This window comes from Carcharodon carcharias, chromosome 12 (genome assembly GCF_017639515.1).
Source record: "Carcharodon carcharias isolate sCarCar2 chromosome 12, sCarCar2.pri, whole genome shotgun sequence".
NCBI classification, from domain to species: Eukaryota; Metazoa; Chordata; class Chondrichthyes; order Lamniformes; family Lamnidae; genus Carcharodon; species Carcharodon carcharias.
The window spans coordinates 76,116,969-76,133,153 of record NC_054478.1 but is presented as its reverse complement, the minus strand read 5'-3'; the positions used below and the strand labels follow the sequence as shown (position 1 = coordinate 76,133,153).

Sequence of the window (16,185 nt, the reverse complement as noted above, 5' to 3'; positions counted from 1 at the left end):
TGCTAATGTTAAAAGAACATTGGTATATCAGGCTAAAAACAAGGGGTTAATGGCACTTGGGAATGAGGTGAAATCATTTGAATGAAGCATGCAGGCAAAGCAGAAAAAAAGTGTGACAAAGCAGATAGCCATAGTATTTAAAGCTGATGATGAAACAAAGGAAAGGATAGACGTCCCATCCCCCTCTCCAAACTACTCCATTTTACCTTGAATTAAAGGAGACAATTTAAAACATAACTGTTGCATAAAGTCTAGCAGTCATAACAAGACACACAGTTCTTCAAAGTGATAGGACAAGATAATAACACTTTTTTTATGTACTTTAAAAAGAAGCATATGAGATCCTCTAGGTGTAACAAATTTGGCCCCAGAATACAGAAGCACAAAGACAATATTAAACCTGTACAAATTATTGATTAGACCACAGATAGAACATTGTGTCTAGTTTGGGACACATTATTTTAGGAAAGATGTCAATTTTTTGGAGGGGAGTAAAAAATACATTCATTAAGATGATACTGGGAAGAAAGACTTTAGTTGTCCTATAATGAGAAGCTGAATAAATTGGGCCTCTGTTCTCTAGAATTTGGAAGAATGAAATGTGATCTCATTGATTCTGTAGAGGGTTGACAGAGGTAGACACAGAGATTATTTACCCTGGCTGAGGAATCTAGAACATGTTGGCAAAGCCTCAGGATAAGGGGTTGATTATTTTGGACTAAGATGAGGAGAAATTTCGTTACTAAAAGAATTGTGAATCTTTGGAATTCCCTATCCCAGAAGATTGCAGATGCTCCATCGTTGAATATAGTCAAGGCTGAGACAAACACATTTTTGGTTCAAGGGATATGGAGGTTGTGCAGGAAAGTGGAGCTGAGGCAGAAGATCAGCCATGAGTGTGTTGAATGGCAGAGTAGGCTCAAGAGGCTGTATGGTCTGCTCCGGTTCTTAGGTTGTTATGAGCTCGAGGGAAACCATTAACATTTAAAAAGAAATTTGAACTCCCCATTATTAACTGAACCAATTATCCCACAAGGTTTTCCCCCTCAAACAAAAACTCTTATTGTACAAAAGTTAAAAAAGCAAGTACTACTATCTTAGCACCATATATATTTTATAAATAATTAGGGGGAGGTTTTTATTTCTGTTTGCTAAAACTTTATTGTGGCTGATTTACTTTACAAACATATTCAACATTTCTGGAACTGTTTCTTGGCTCCTGCAGTTTTAGTGACCTTGAGTACATTGAAACGCATAGCCTTACTGAGAGGCCGACATTCCCCCACAGTCACACTGTCCCCATTCTATACATCCCTGAAGCAGGGTGATAGGTTGACAGACATGTTCTTATGTCCCTTCTCAAAGTGATTGTACTTCCTGAAGTAGTGCAAGTAGCCTCTGCAAATTACAATGGTCCACTGCATCTTCATCTTAGTCACAACATCTGTCAGGATCCCTCCCCCGGATCGACATGTTCCCGGTGAATGGACACTTCTTGTCAATGTAGGTCCCATCGATGGCCTCTCGTGGAATCTCGAAGCCCAGGCCTACATTATGATAGTAGTGGGGGAGATTTTCCTTGCTGCCTTCAGCCACAAGTGCCTGCTTCTTGTTCTGGAAGATGGTGGGCTGCTTTTGGTAAGCTCGTTCAGTCTGACGTCCACTATCTTGTGCAGTCAGTCTGGGGAGGTTTTATGGAGCACGCAAGTGTGGGAAACATGGCTTGAGGGGTGACTGAATTAGGCAGGCTGTAAAATTTCAATTTCCTGATGGGGGGTGTGGGTTAAGATGCAGATGCAGTCAGCAGTGTATCTGGCCTCAGTTGACAGGTTGGTACTTGTAATGCATTTGCAAGCCGTGAATACTCATTAGTATCATTTTAAAAAAAATAAAGTCCTACAGTCAAGATAAATTCAGCAGCACACGAGAATCTTGTCGCAAGCATTTGTTTAAAAGTGGTGTGCACCAATCAGCTTTGTGCAGTTGTGTCTGAGATCAGTGGTTTTCCTTGTTGAACACTATGGCACAAGGGAGCGGAGCAAGAGAATGGCAGATTGCATTGAGGCTCGGGACTAGTAAGGTTGAGTTAGTGGTGAGGGGGGTGGTCTGGAGTTGGGTCGGGAGCATCGAGGGATTGAAGGGAGGACAGAGAGTGGGATCGGGGGCATGGAGGAGTGGAAGAGGTAAGGGCCTGGTACCCTTGGTGTGGTGGTGGAAACAATCAGTCAGTCAGTCAACGTAAGAAAATGAGGGGCCTAAAGGGCAGTGTAAATACTATCCATCTCAGGGTGCTGGCTGGCAGAGTCCTTAGTGGGTTGTGAGTTCACCTACAACATTTCAATTATCCCTGCTGAGAGTGACCTTGGACAATGTCCTTTACAATGCACAGAAGGGAAGGCCAGCTGAGCCTCCAAGTTCAACCATGTCCCATAGAGTGGCGAGTACAAAACTGGAACACTGGTCACTAACAATGTATAGACCTGAACCACTCGCTGTGTGAAAAAGCTTTTGCTCACATCACATTTGTTTCTTTTGCAAATCACTTTAATTCTGTACCCTCTTGTTCTCAATCCTTTTACAAGTGGGAACTGTTTCTCCTCATCTACTGTGCCTAGCCCCCTCATGATTTTGAACACGTCTATCAAATCTCCTCTTAGCCTTCTCCTCTCCAAGGAGAACAGTCCCAACTCATCCAATCTATCTTCATAACTGAAGTTTCTCATCCCTGGAACCATCTTTGTAAATCTCTTCTGCACTCCCTCCAATGCGTTCACATCCTTCTTACAGTGTGGCGCCCAGAAGTGTAAACAATACTTCAGCCGAGGTCTAACTAGTGTGCTATACAAGTTCAGCATAATCTCCTTGCTCTTGTACTCTATGTTCCTATTAATAAAGTCTAGGATACTGTATTTTTATTAATTGCTCTTTCCATCTGTCCTGCCATCTTTAATGATTTATGTACATATACACCCAGGTTCCTTTGCTCCCGCACACCCTTTAGAATTGTACCTTTTATTTTATATTGTCTCTCAATGTTCTTCCTACCAAAAATGGATCACCTCACACTTCTCCACTTTAAACTTCATCTGCCACCTATCTGTCCATTCCACCAACTTGTCTATGTCCTTTTGAAGTTCTACACTATCCTCCTCACAGGTTACATGCCTCCAAGTTTTGTATCACCCACAAACTTTGAAATTGTCTCCTGCACACCAAGATCTAGATCATTAATATATATCAGGAAAAGCAAGAATCCTAATACCAACCCTTGGGGAACTCACTACAAACTTTCCTCCAACCCGAAAAACACCCATTGACCATTACTCACTGTTTCCTATTACTCAGCCAATTTTGTGTCCACGTTGCTACTGTCCCTTTTATTCCATGAGCTATAACTTTTCTCACAAGTCTGTTGTGTAGCACTGTATCGAATGCCTTTTGAAAAAAGAAAATACCTAAATAGTTGGCCATGTTGGTGAGTGAATTAAACTTTTAAACTGAAGTGCAACCTGCGGAGTAATGGAGCTAGAGGGAAGGTGATGGCGTAGCAGTATTATTGCTGGACTAATAATCTAGAGACCCAGGGTAATGCTCTGGGGATCCAAGTTCAAATCCCACCACCAGATGGTGGAACTTCAATTCAATAAAATTCTGGAATTAAAAGTCTAATGATAAACATTGTCAATTGTTGTAAAAACCCATGTGGTTCACTAATCTGTCATCTTACCTGGTCTGGCCTACATGTGACTCCAGACCCGCAGCAATGGGCCATCTGACATGGCCTAGCAAGCCGCTCAGTTGTAACAAACTGTTGCAAAGTCACAAAAAAGGAATGAAACATCAACCTTGGCACTGGAAATGACAATAGCAATCTAAGCCTTGTTGAACCTGTAAAGTCCTCCTTGTACTCTATGCCCCTCTTAATAAAGCCTAGCATACTGTATTTTTATTAACTGCTCTTTCATCCTGCCACCTTTAATGATTTATGCACATATACACCCAGGTTCTTCTGCTCCTGCACACCTTTTAGAATGGTAACCCTTATTTCATATTGTCTTACTAACATCTGGGGGCTAGTGCTAAAATTGAGAGAGCTGTCTCACAGACTAGTCAAGCAACAGCCTGACATAATCATCCTCATAGAATCATACCTTACAGATAATGTCCCAGCCACCACCATCACAATCCCTGTGGATATCCTGTCCCATCGGCAGGACAGGCCCAGCAGAGGTGGCTGCACAGTGGTATACAGGGAGTGTCCTGGGAGTCCTCAACATCGAATCCGGACCCCATGATGTCTCATGGCATCAGGTCAAACATGGGCAAGGAAAACTCCTGCTGATTACCAAGTACCGCCCTCCCTCAGCTGGTGGATCAGTGCTCCTCCATGTCAAACACCACTGGGAAAATACACTGAGGGTGGTAAGGTCACAAAATGTACTCTGGGTGGGGGACTTCAATGACTTTCGCCAAGAGTGGCTCGGTAGCACAACTACTGACTGAGCTGGCTGAGCCCTAAATGACATAGCTGCTAGAGTGGGTCTGCGGCAGTTGGCGAGAGAACCTACAAGAAGGAAAAACATACCTGACCTCATCCTCACCAACATGCCTGCTGCAGATGCATCTGTCCATGACAGTTTCGGTAGGAGTGACCACTGCACAGTCATTGTGGAGATGAACTCCCACCTTCACATTGAGGATACCCTCCATCGTGTTGTGTGGCACTACCACTGTGCTAAATGGGATAGATTTCAAACAGATCTAGCAACTCAAGACTGGGCATCCATGAGGCACTGCGGGCCATCAGGAGCAGCAGAATTGTACTCGAACATAATCTGTAACCTCATGGCCTGGCATATCCCCGCTCTACTGTTACCAACTAGCCAGGGGATCAATCCTGGGTCAATGAAGAGTGCAGGAGGGCATGCCAGGAGCAGCACCAGGCATACCTAAAAATGAGGTGTCAACCTGGTGAAGCTATAACACAGAACTACTTGCGTGCCAAACAGCATAAGCAGCAAGAGATAGATAGGGCTCAGCAATCCCACAACCAACAGAGCAGATCTAGGCTCTGCAGTCCTGCCACATCCAGTCGTGAATGGTGGTCGACAATTAAACAACTCATTGAAGGAAGAAGCTCCACAAATATCCCCATCCTCAATGATGGAGGAGCCTAGCACATAAGTGCAAAAGGTAAGGCTGAATCATTTGCAACAATCTTCATCCAGAAGTGCCAAGTGGATGATCCATCTCAGCCTCTTCCAGAGGTCCCCAGCATCACAGTTGCCAATCTTCAGCTAGTTCAATTCACTGCATGTGATATCAAGAAACGGCTGAAGGCACAGGATAGTGCAAAGGCTATGGGCCCTGACAATATTCTGGCAATAGTACTGAAGACTAGTGTTCCAGAACTTGCCGCACGCCTGGCCAAACTGTTCCAGTACAGGTACAGCATTGGCATTTAGCCAGCTATGTGGAAAATTGCCCAGTTTTGTCCTGTGCACAAAAAGGACAAATCCAACCTGGCCAATTGCCGTCCCATCAGTCTACTTTCCATCATCAATAAAGTAATGGAAGGGGTCATCAGCAGTGCTATCAAGTGGCACTTGCTTAGCAATAACCTGCTCACTGACACCCAGTTTGGGTTCCACCAATGCCACTCAGCTCCTGACCTCATTGGTTCAAACATGGACAAAACAGCTGAACTCCCGAGGTGAGGTGAGAGTGACTGCCCTTGACATCAAGGCAGCATTTGACCGAGTGTGGCATCATGGAGCCCTAGCAAAACTGGAGTCAATGGGAATCAGGGGGAAAACTCTCCACTGGTTGGAACCTACCACAAAGGAAGATGGTTGTGGTTGTTGGAGGTCAGTCATCTCATCTCCAAGGCATCACTGCAGGAGTTCCCCAAGGTATTGTCCTCAGCCTAAACATCTTCAGCTGCTTCATCAATGACCTTCCTTCCATCATAAGAGCAGGAGTGGGGATGTTCACTGATGATTGAACAATGTTCTGCACCATTCACAACTCCTCAGATACTGAAGCAGTCCATGTCGAAATACAGGAAGACCTGGACAACATCCAGGCTTGGGCTGGCAAGTAGCGATAACATTTGCTCCACACAAATGTTAGGCAATGACCATCTCCAACAAGAGACCCATCCACCACTACTCTTCCCCGTCTGGCTGAACATTCTCACACTGAACAATTTCTCCTTAAACTCCTTTCACTTCCTCCAAATAAAAGGTGTGGCAACGGATACCCGCATGGACCCCAGCTATGCCTGTCTCTTTATGGGGTATGTGGAACATTCCTTGTTCCAGTCCTACTCTGGCCCCCTCCCACAAGTCTTTCTCCGGTACAGCGATGATTACTTCGGTGCTGCTTCATGCTCTCGTCGGAACCTGGAAAAATTTATTAATTTTGCTTCCAATCTCCACCCCTCCATCATTTTCACATGGTCCATCCCTGACACTTCCCTTCCCTTCCTTGATCTCTCTGTCTCAATTTCTGGTGATAGACTATCCACCAATATCCATTACAAGCCTACCGACTCCCACAGCTACCTTGACTACAGCTCCTCACACCCCGCTTGCTGTAGGGACTCCATCCCATTCTCTCAGTTCCTTCGCCTCCGTCGCATCTGTTCTGATGATGCTACCTTCAAAAACAGTTCCTCTGACATGTCCTCCTTCTTCCTTAACTGAGCTTTTCCACCCACGGTCGTTGACAGGGCCCTCAACCGTGTCCAGCCCATCTCCCGCGCATCCGCCCTCACACCTTCTCCTCCCTCCCAGAAACATGATAGGGTCCCCCTTGTCCTCACTTATCACCCCACCAGTCTCCGCATTCAAAGGATCATCCTCCGCCATTTCCGCCAACTCCAGCATGATGCCACCACCAAACACATCTTCTCTTCACCCCACCTGGCGGCATTCCATAGGGATTGTTCCCTTCGTGGCACCCTGGTCCACTCCTCCATCACCCCCTACTCCTCAGCCCCCAACTACGGCACCTCCACATGCATACGCAAAAGATGCAACACCTGCCCCTTCACTTCCTCTCTCCTCACCGTCCAAGGGCCCAAACACTCCTTTCAAGTGAAGCAGCATTTCACTTGCATTTCCCCCAACTTAGTCTACTGCATTTGTTGCTCCCAATGCAGTCTCCTCTACATTGGAGAGACCAAACGCAGACTGGGCGACCGCTTTGCAGAACACTTTCGGTCTGTCCGCAAGAATGACCCAGACCTCCCCGTCGCTTGCCATTTTAACACTCCACCCTGCTCTCTTGCCCACATGTCCGTCCTTGGCCTGCTGCATTATTCCAGTGAAGCTCAGCGCAAACTGGAGGAACAGCACCTCATCTTCCGACTAGGCACTTTACAGCCTTCCGGACTGAATATTGAATTCAACAACTTTAGATCTTGAACTCACTCTTCCATCCCCACCCCCTTTCTGTTTCTTCCCCCTCCCTTTTGTTTTTCCAATAATTTATATAGATTTTTCTTTTCCCACCTATTTCCATTATTTTTAAATCTATACCTTTTATGTCCTTTTAGTCTTATTTCACCCCCACTAGAGCTATCTGTACCTTGCGAGTCCTGCTATCCATTCTTAATTAGCACATTCTTTTAGATAATATCACCACCTTCAACACCTCTTTGTTCTTTTGTCTGTGACATCTTTTGATTATCTGCTCCTATCACTGCTTGCTTGTCTCTACAACCACACCCCCCCCCCACTTCTCTCCCCCACCCCCCATCTTAAACCAGCTTATATTTCACCCCTCTCCTATTTTTACTTAGTTCTGTTGAAGGGTCATGAGGACTCAAAACCTCAACCTTGTTCTTCTCTGCCGATGCTGCCAGACCTGCTGAGTTTTTCCAGGTAATTCTGTTTTTGTTTCAAAAATCAGTTCCCTGCCATTGGGAAATCAATTCGGAATCGTGTTCTCCTGAGTTTCGTGGAAGCCTAATGGAAGACTTACTTTCCTGCTGAAGATCGCTGGGAACCCATTTGCATCTCATGAATGCTCATTACTAGGCCAATATACCGGAATCTTGTGGCCCCGTCAAATCATCCATCCCGCCAGCTGGAATTTACTCCGTACATTTACCCTACCTGAATAGTGTGTCGTGTACCTGGCGAGGGAGACTTATAGGGCTTACCAGTCAGTCGGCGCTGACTGCACAATTGGTGAGGACCACAGCAGGTGAACAGGGCGGTTGAAGGCACGGTGGGAGGGGGGCATTGAAGGCTTAAAGAGAGGAGGGTGTTGAAGGCATGAGGTGAAGAAGCGTGGGTGTAAGCAGGGGAAGGTGGGTGTGAGTGAGGAAGATAGGGCGTGAGCGAGGAAGGTGGGGTGTGAGTGGGGAAGTGTAGGTGTGAGTGGGGAAGGGTGGGTGTGAGTGGGGAAGAATGATGTGTATTATAGGGTGGGGTCACTGGAATCAATAGCAGAGTCTTGGGGGGAGAAATGAGGGTATTGATGGAACGAAGGGATGGTGACAGTGAGAGGGGGAAGTGGGATGTCGTAGGGTGGGAGGGTCAGGATGTGGGTATGGTGAGTGTAGTTTTGATCATGAGGGGGCAAGAATCGTGGCACAGATAACGGGAGTGGGTAAGGGCACTGTGACTGGTGTGGGCTCACTGGGGAGGGAAGGCGTGTCACGTTAATGGTTTTAGGGTCCAAGGTGATGGGGGGAGGTTCAAGGGTTACAGAGAGGATAATGAAGGTCACACTGGGGGAGTCAATGGTGATGGGGGGAAGTTGGCGGATGACAAAGGGAGGGTAAGAGGTGTTGGGGAGAGTTTGAAAAGTTATGCAAGCCATCACAACAGAAAGGCAGCTCAGCATGAGGCAACACCCTTGATGTCCAACAGCAAAACATCAAGGTGGGAGGAGGGTCTTATCAGGTGGGTTGAGCTGAAGGTCAACACAACTGGACAACTAAAGGAAAACCCTAATAATCATGTGGTGACTGTCTGAGAGCTTTGTTCTTTTGAAATCCTCATTGTCTGGTGAAGCCCACATGGCAACAGGTCTGACCCAGAGAGTTCTCATCACAATGAGATCCCAGCAAGATGTAGGGTTGCCATCGGGGGTTCCAGTTAGAATTAGGAATGAAAGGTTGGAGGGAGGTAGATGCCTACAGGAGGAATGCACGGGGATGGCAGCCAACTTGCGACTGCAAACCTTGATCCTCATGGGATAAAGGACCTGCCTGACAAGGGCTCATGTGGTTAGTCTTTCTATTATGACAAGGCAAAGGATTCTCTATAGAGTGCTGAGGGCAGTGGAGGCAAGCGGAATAGTGTGGGTGGGAGACTTCTCGCACATGTCATTACCCTTGTCAAAGAGCGATGTCTCCATGCATAGGCATGTATTAGGGGGAGGAACATCCATCCTTTGTCATTCACCTGGAAGGAATGGAGTGCGCGTGACCATTAAAATAACTAGCAGCAAGAATGAATCCAGCAGAATTCCAATCAGTGCAACCTAACTTATATTTACAAGTGCCAAAACTATATACAATGATTATACACCTGTGCCACCATTATTAATTCAAACTTCTTAATTTTTCTAATTCTACCACTTTGTCTGTGTGGCCCCAACATCTGCAGCAAAGGTGGAGGCAATTTGCTGACTACTATGTTCTCTTGTCTGTGATGACTTTGGCGGCGTACTCTGGAGGTCCAAGGACTGGAGAACCCAGAGCTTCTTTGGCTCTCCTGCTCAGGGGCAGGTGCAGCCTCCATGGCCGGTTCAGCTGGGCTGTTGGGGTCACAGGGAGAGGGGATTGAGAATGCCTGGACAGTTCTGGTGGATGCCCTCAGGCTGTCTGCCTGATGGTCCTCCTTCCTTTGAGTGCCTCTCCCTGACTCTTTGAGAATAAGGGGCACCTGGAGAGAAGCTGAGTGCCTGTGCCCCTCTCACCTAGCCACTGCTGAAACGCACCTATGGCTATGGTGGTGGAGTGCAGGTCCAAGCATATATCCGGCAGAAACTATGCATTCTGCTGGACTGGGTCTCTATGGCATCCACGAACTTCTCCATGGAGACTTCCATGCACTCATGGCATAGCCCAACATCAGAGAGCATGCAGACAGACTCCCCAATCTCTTGTGCCACTCTGTTGACGGCCTCTGACAAAAGTTCCCGTGCATCTCTTTGAATCTCCAGCATAATTTTCATGGCCGCTTGCAGAGGCTCGTCACTTGACTCTGGCTTGGCAGAGGCCTCTTCTCCAGCAGTCTCTGAGAGCCAGAGAACTTGACTGTCACTTCCTCCGCCTGCTGTGGACACGCGTGCGTGAGGGGACCATCAGAGTGTGATCTGTGATGAAGGTATAATAATTTTCATAATAGGCAAGACAAAAAGCTTCTGCAGCACTTCTTTTTTTTCAGCAATATTCAAGTTCTGTACTACCAAGCAACAGTTTGGTTTAAAATTGATAAGAGATGATATTGGATAGGCTATCTGTACTTAAAGTTGATAAGGAACCAGGACTGGGTAAGATGCATCCAAGGATAACAAAGGAGGCGAGAGTGGGAATTGCAGAGACACTGGCCATAATGTTCCAACCTTTAGACTCAGGGGTGGTGCCAGGCAGTGGATATTTGCAAACGTTGCACCTGTGATGAAAGTATAATAATGTTCATAATATTTTTCTGGTTTATTGTGAAATAGGTTTATGGGAGTAAGGATAGTTGGGTCTGTCTGTGTGACTTAATTACATTTGGAGTACAAGCTTGAAATCATCAAAAGCAGCTAGATGCTTGACATGCTAATGAGTAAACATGGATGCTGGCTTGGCATGTAAGGTGTGAAGGGAATTTGCATTTTTAGATAAATGAAGAGATTTGGATTTCAAAGGGATTTTAGTCTGTTTACAACTAGCCAGATAAGCAGGCTAAGAAATGTGTTTATTTTTCCCAATAGTTACTAATTAGTTCCCAATTAGCAACATGAAAGTTTTTATATTATGAGGAAGATACAGTTTCAAAGATATATGGAACAGTAGAATTTACATATTAACGAGAGAGAAACATATATAAAGGAGAACGAAAGGCAATGTAAGAGAAAGGCTATGTAAGATCTAACAGGAGTATGTGAAATAGCCTTAATGAAGCCTCCAGCCAGTTGTGCATAAGTCTGCTAGATAGCAAAACTGAAGTTGGGGAAAAGCTATTTGGAATACCACTATCACATGGGTACTGTGTTAACTTGCTGTTTCTGTTTTGAATCTAAAATCTATTTTGGATCGTTACCTTAAAGGGGCATGTAACTGGGAGTCAGGTTAGTTAGGAAGTTTAGGAGTTATTATAGTAGTAAGTAATTATAGTCTTCTGTATCTGCTTGAAATCTTTTACTTTATTAATAAATGTTTTAATTTAAATTTTAAAATCTCTAAAGCTCTTGGTGGACGTATTACTTCTGAATTCAGTGCACACATCTTCTCGTAAAAAATACAAATTGCAAAACCATTGCAGTAGTGCAACCAAGTTTCCCTTGTGGATTTGGTCTGCCTGGCACGCATCATCTGCCATGTCATAACAGACCCCAAACCTAAACTAGGTCTATGACCCACCAAGGTGTGTGTCTCTGGGCTGGTGGAGGGTGCATGTGAATGCTGTGACAGCTCTACAAGTATGAAGTCATCATCATCTTCTTCTTCCTCTGAGGTGTCCTAGGGGCTGGGGTCTGTGGAGGATGTTGGCCTCTCCCTCTTTCTGCTGTCACCTAGAATGGAGCAAAGATAGAATGAGTGACTGCCTAGGCTGGCTGAATCATTGCACATATCAATCACCTTGATTTTCTGAGGTTCTTGAAATGCTTGTGTCCTCACTAGATTCTTGGGAGAGGCCAATTTATCAGCCGGCCCAGGCATGGTCTCTATCTTCGCCTGCGAGCTTGGCAGCCTGCTGCTCAAATGGAGTGTATCCCACCTTCTCTCTCTCCCTCCTGTTGTGGGCTGTCTTCTCCTGCATAAAGACAGATGCAGGGTGTTCCATCTTTTGACCCCACAGGCACTGACCACCTTGGCAACCTCCTCCCAGGCCACTTTGGTTAGGCGAGAGGGCCTTCTGACGACAGAGGAAATTCACTAGGGAGGTATCACTGAATCGTGGGGCCAGGAGTTGCTGACTTCTCCTGTACATCTTCTTGCAAGGGTCCTGATGTTGTTAATGAAAGGCTGTCCAGGTGCTTTTTAAATATGGTGCCCAGACATGACAGCGGGGCGGCTGACATCCTGCCTGCCCTGCCACAAGACTCAATGTAAAATGTACACATGTGTAAATAATGAGGTGGGTAGGGCATGATTGCTTGTAATAACCTGCCCCATTCACCAGTGGGAGTCATACCAACTTCCCATTCCCACCAAAGAACTTAGGACCGGAGCAGAAAATTCTGCCCCATATTTCTGCTGAGTGTGGCATATGTATAAACGTGACGTGATGTTTTTGGTTGTGTTGAGAAGCTAATTAGGAATAGCTTTTCTGTAGTTTAGTCGCCTACTAAGTAATGTTTAGCTGATATTGATTTTAGTTTGGTACTGTAAAAGTCTTAAAATGTGAAATCTTGTGTGATTCTTTGCGTAGCTCACTGGGAAATACATATCACTTTTTAAACGTTATCGGTCTCTACAGGATCGTAGCAACCTGAGCCCTTAAGTCTCTCTGCTTGCCTACTTCTTTTAATGTTTCACCATTGAATGCAAATTTTTTGTCTTTATTTTTCTTCCCAATTCCATCACTGCACAATTCTTTTCACTTAATTTCACCTGGCATGCATCTACAATCTATTACCTTGTCCATATCCTCCTGAAGTTACATAACTCACTGCACAGTTAACTATGCTTCTTATTTATATGTCATAATCAAATTTTGATGTGTTCCCCCTGATATCAATTGTATATTGGAAAAAAGCAATAGTCTCAACACTGACCCTTGGGAAACATTACTGATGGCATCCATCCGGATTGAAAAAAAGCTTTTGGTTTGAAAAATGCACAATAAAAACAACATAAATCATATAATAGCAGTGCAATTATTTATGGCAACTTAAAGTAAAACAATTTTCAATAAATGCTTTGAAGTTAAGGCTATTTTTATGAATAGCTTCCTTAACATCTCTTAAAGGTTTTGCACTAAACAATATGAACCATAATAATGCCCACCTTCAATTCTCAATCTGTGCTGAACTAATTGTTCTCAGCCATTAGAGCAGTTGGGGATTTCAGGACCCCGGGCTGGCAGGGAGAATATAAGAGTCAGCAAGGATTTCCACTCTTTATTATCATCAAGTGACTCCTGTGGCAAAGTATATATGTGTGTGAATGTTAAGCATGAACGATACCAAGTTTGGCTGTGACACCTTCCACAGTCAGATAGACTACTGAGCCATTTCCTGTTCAAATCCAGACAAATAGGGAAAAGTAATGAGGGCTGCCAGCACCTGTAGAACTACATCCCGGTAGGAGTCAGTGCCTCCAGGAAAAGGTTGGGAATTAACAACGTTATACATTCGTAAAACAAAATAATGCAACAAAATCAGCCCATTCGAGATACACCAACAATCAGCAAAATAATGGAATCTATCATTGAGAACAAACTTGATGATTACCTCAATGAGGATAAAGTCAATCAACATGATTTCAGAATGGAAACATCCCACCAGACCAACCTCTAAAGCTTTTGAGAAAATACAGCCCAGCAGACATTGTAAATAAAGCCTTAAGATGTGTATATAGATTATTAGAAAGCCTTTGATAAAGTTCCACATGAAAGGTTGCTATGTAAGTTTAAGGCAATGGGCTTTTTTTTTTCTATTTATTTGTTCATGAGATGTGATGTCACTGGCTAGGCCAGCATTTATTGCCCATCCCTAATTGCCCTTGAGAAGGTGGTGGTGAGCTGCCTTCTTGAACTGCTGCATTCCATATGGTGTACATATACCCAGGAAGCTGTTAGGGAGGGAGTTCCAGGATTTTGACCCAGCGACAGTGAAGGAATGATGATATGGTTCCAAGTCAGGGTGGTGAGTTGCTTGGCGGGGAATTTGCAGGTGGTAGTGTTTCCATGTGTCTGCCCTTGTCCTTCTAGGTGATAGTGGTCTTGTGTTTCGAAGCTGCTGTTCAAGGAGGCTTGGACAACAAGAAGTTGCTGCAGTGCATCTTGTAGATGGTACAAACTGCTGCTACTGTGCGTTGGTGGTGGGGGGAATGATGGGGTGGATGGGGTGCCAATCAAGTCCTAGATGGTGTCAAACTTCTTAAGTGTTATTGGAGCTGCACTCATCCAGGCAAATGGGGAGTATTCCATCACACTCCTGACTTTTGCCTTGTAGATGGTGGACAGGCTTTGGGGGGTCATGAGGTGAGTTACTTGCCACAGAATTCCTAGCCTCTGACCTGCTCTGGCAGTCACAGTATTTATATGGCTAGTCCAGTTCAGTTTCTGATCAATGGAAATCCCCAGGATGTTGATAGTGGGGGATCAGCGATGGTAATGCCATTGAATGTCAAGGGTGATGGTTAGATTTCTCTTGTTGGAGGTGGTCATTGCCTGACACTTGTGTGGCGTGAATGTTCCCTTGCCACTTGTCAGCCCAAGTCTGGACATGGACTGCTTCAGTCTCTAAGGAGTCGCGAATAGCACTGAACATAGTGCAATCATCAGTGAACGTCCCCATATCTGACCTTATGATGGAATGAAGGTCATTGATGAAGCAGCTGAAAATGTTTAGACCTAGGACACTATTCTGAGGAACTCCTGCATGAAGTCCTGGAACTAAGATGATTGACCTCCAACAACCACAACCATCTTCCTTTGTGCTAGATATGATTCTAATCAGTGGAGAGTTTTCCCCCTGATTACCATTGACTCCAGTTATGCTAGGGCTCCTTGATGCCACATTCGGTCAAATGCTGCCTTGGTGTCAAGGACAGTCGCTCTCACCTCACCTCAGGAGTTCAGATCTTTTGTCTATGTTTGAACTAAGGCTGTAATGAGGTCAGGAGCTGAGTGCCCTTGGCAAAATCCAAACTGAGCGTCAGTGAGCAGGTTATTGCTAAGCAAGAGTTGCTTGATTGCACTGTTGATGACTCGTTCCATCACTTTACTGATGATCAAGAGTAGACAGATGGACTGGAATTTGGCTGGGTCAGATTTGCCTGCTTTTTGTGTACAGGACATACCTGGGCACATTGTCAGGTACTTGCCAGTGTTGTAGCTGCACTGGAACAGCATAGCTCGGGGCACATTATGTTCTGGAGCACAAGACTTCAGTACTATTGCCAGAATGTTGTCAGGGCCCATAGTCTTTGTAGTATCCAGTGCCTTCAGCCATTTCTTGATATCATGTGGAGTGAAGCAAAATGGCTGAAGATTGGAATCTGTGATGCTGCGGAGCTCCCGTGAGCCTCTAGGTGAATCATCCATGTGGCACTTCTGGCAGAAGATTGTTGCAAATGCTTCAGCCTTATCTTTTGTACTGATATGCTGGGCTCCCATTCATTGAGGATGGGGATATTTGTGGAGCCTCCTCCTCCAGTGAGTTGTTTAATTGTCCACCACCATTCATGACTGGATGTGGCAGGACTGCATAGATCTGATCTATTGGTTGGGGAATTGCTTAGCTCTGTCTGTCGCTTGCTGCTTATGCTGTTTGGCACACAAGTAGTCCTGCATTGTAGCTTCACCAGGTTGACACCTCATTTTTAGGTATGCCTGGTGCTGCTCCTGGCATGCCCTCCTGCACTCTTCATTGACCCAGGGTTGATCCCCTTGTTTGGTGGTAATTGTACAGTGGGGGATATGCTGGCCATACAGCGCCTCATGAATGCCCAGTTTGGAGTTGCTAGACCTGTTCAAAATCTATCCCATTTAGCATGGTGGTAGTGCCACACAACACAATGGAGTGTTTCTTCAATGCAAAGATGGGACTTCACAAAAACTGTGCGGTGGTCACTCCTACCGATATTGTCATGGGCAGATGTATCTGCAGCAGGCAGGTTGGTGAGGATGAGGTCAAGTATGTTTTTCTCTCTTGTTGGTTCCCTCACCACCTGCTGCAGACTCAGTCTAGCAGCTCTTTAGGATTATCCAGCTCAGTGTGTAGTGGTGCTATTGAGCCACTTGTGGTGATGGACATTGAAGTCCCCACTCAGAGTACATTCTG

The 16,185-nt window shown here is 45.3% G+C and overlaps 1 pseudogene; it reads right to left on the bottom strand.

The window, feature by feature from the left end:
- Positions 1-1,190: 1,190 nt before the first annotated feature.
- Positions 1,191-10,197, bottom strand: LOC121284691 (annotated as a pseudogene).
- Between the last annotated feature and the right edge of the window lie 5,988 nt (positions 10,198-16,185).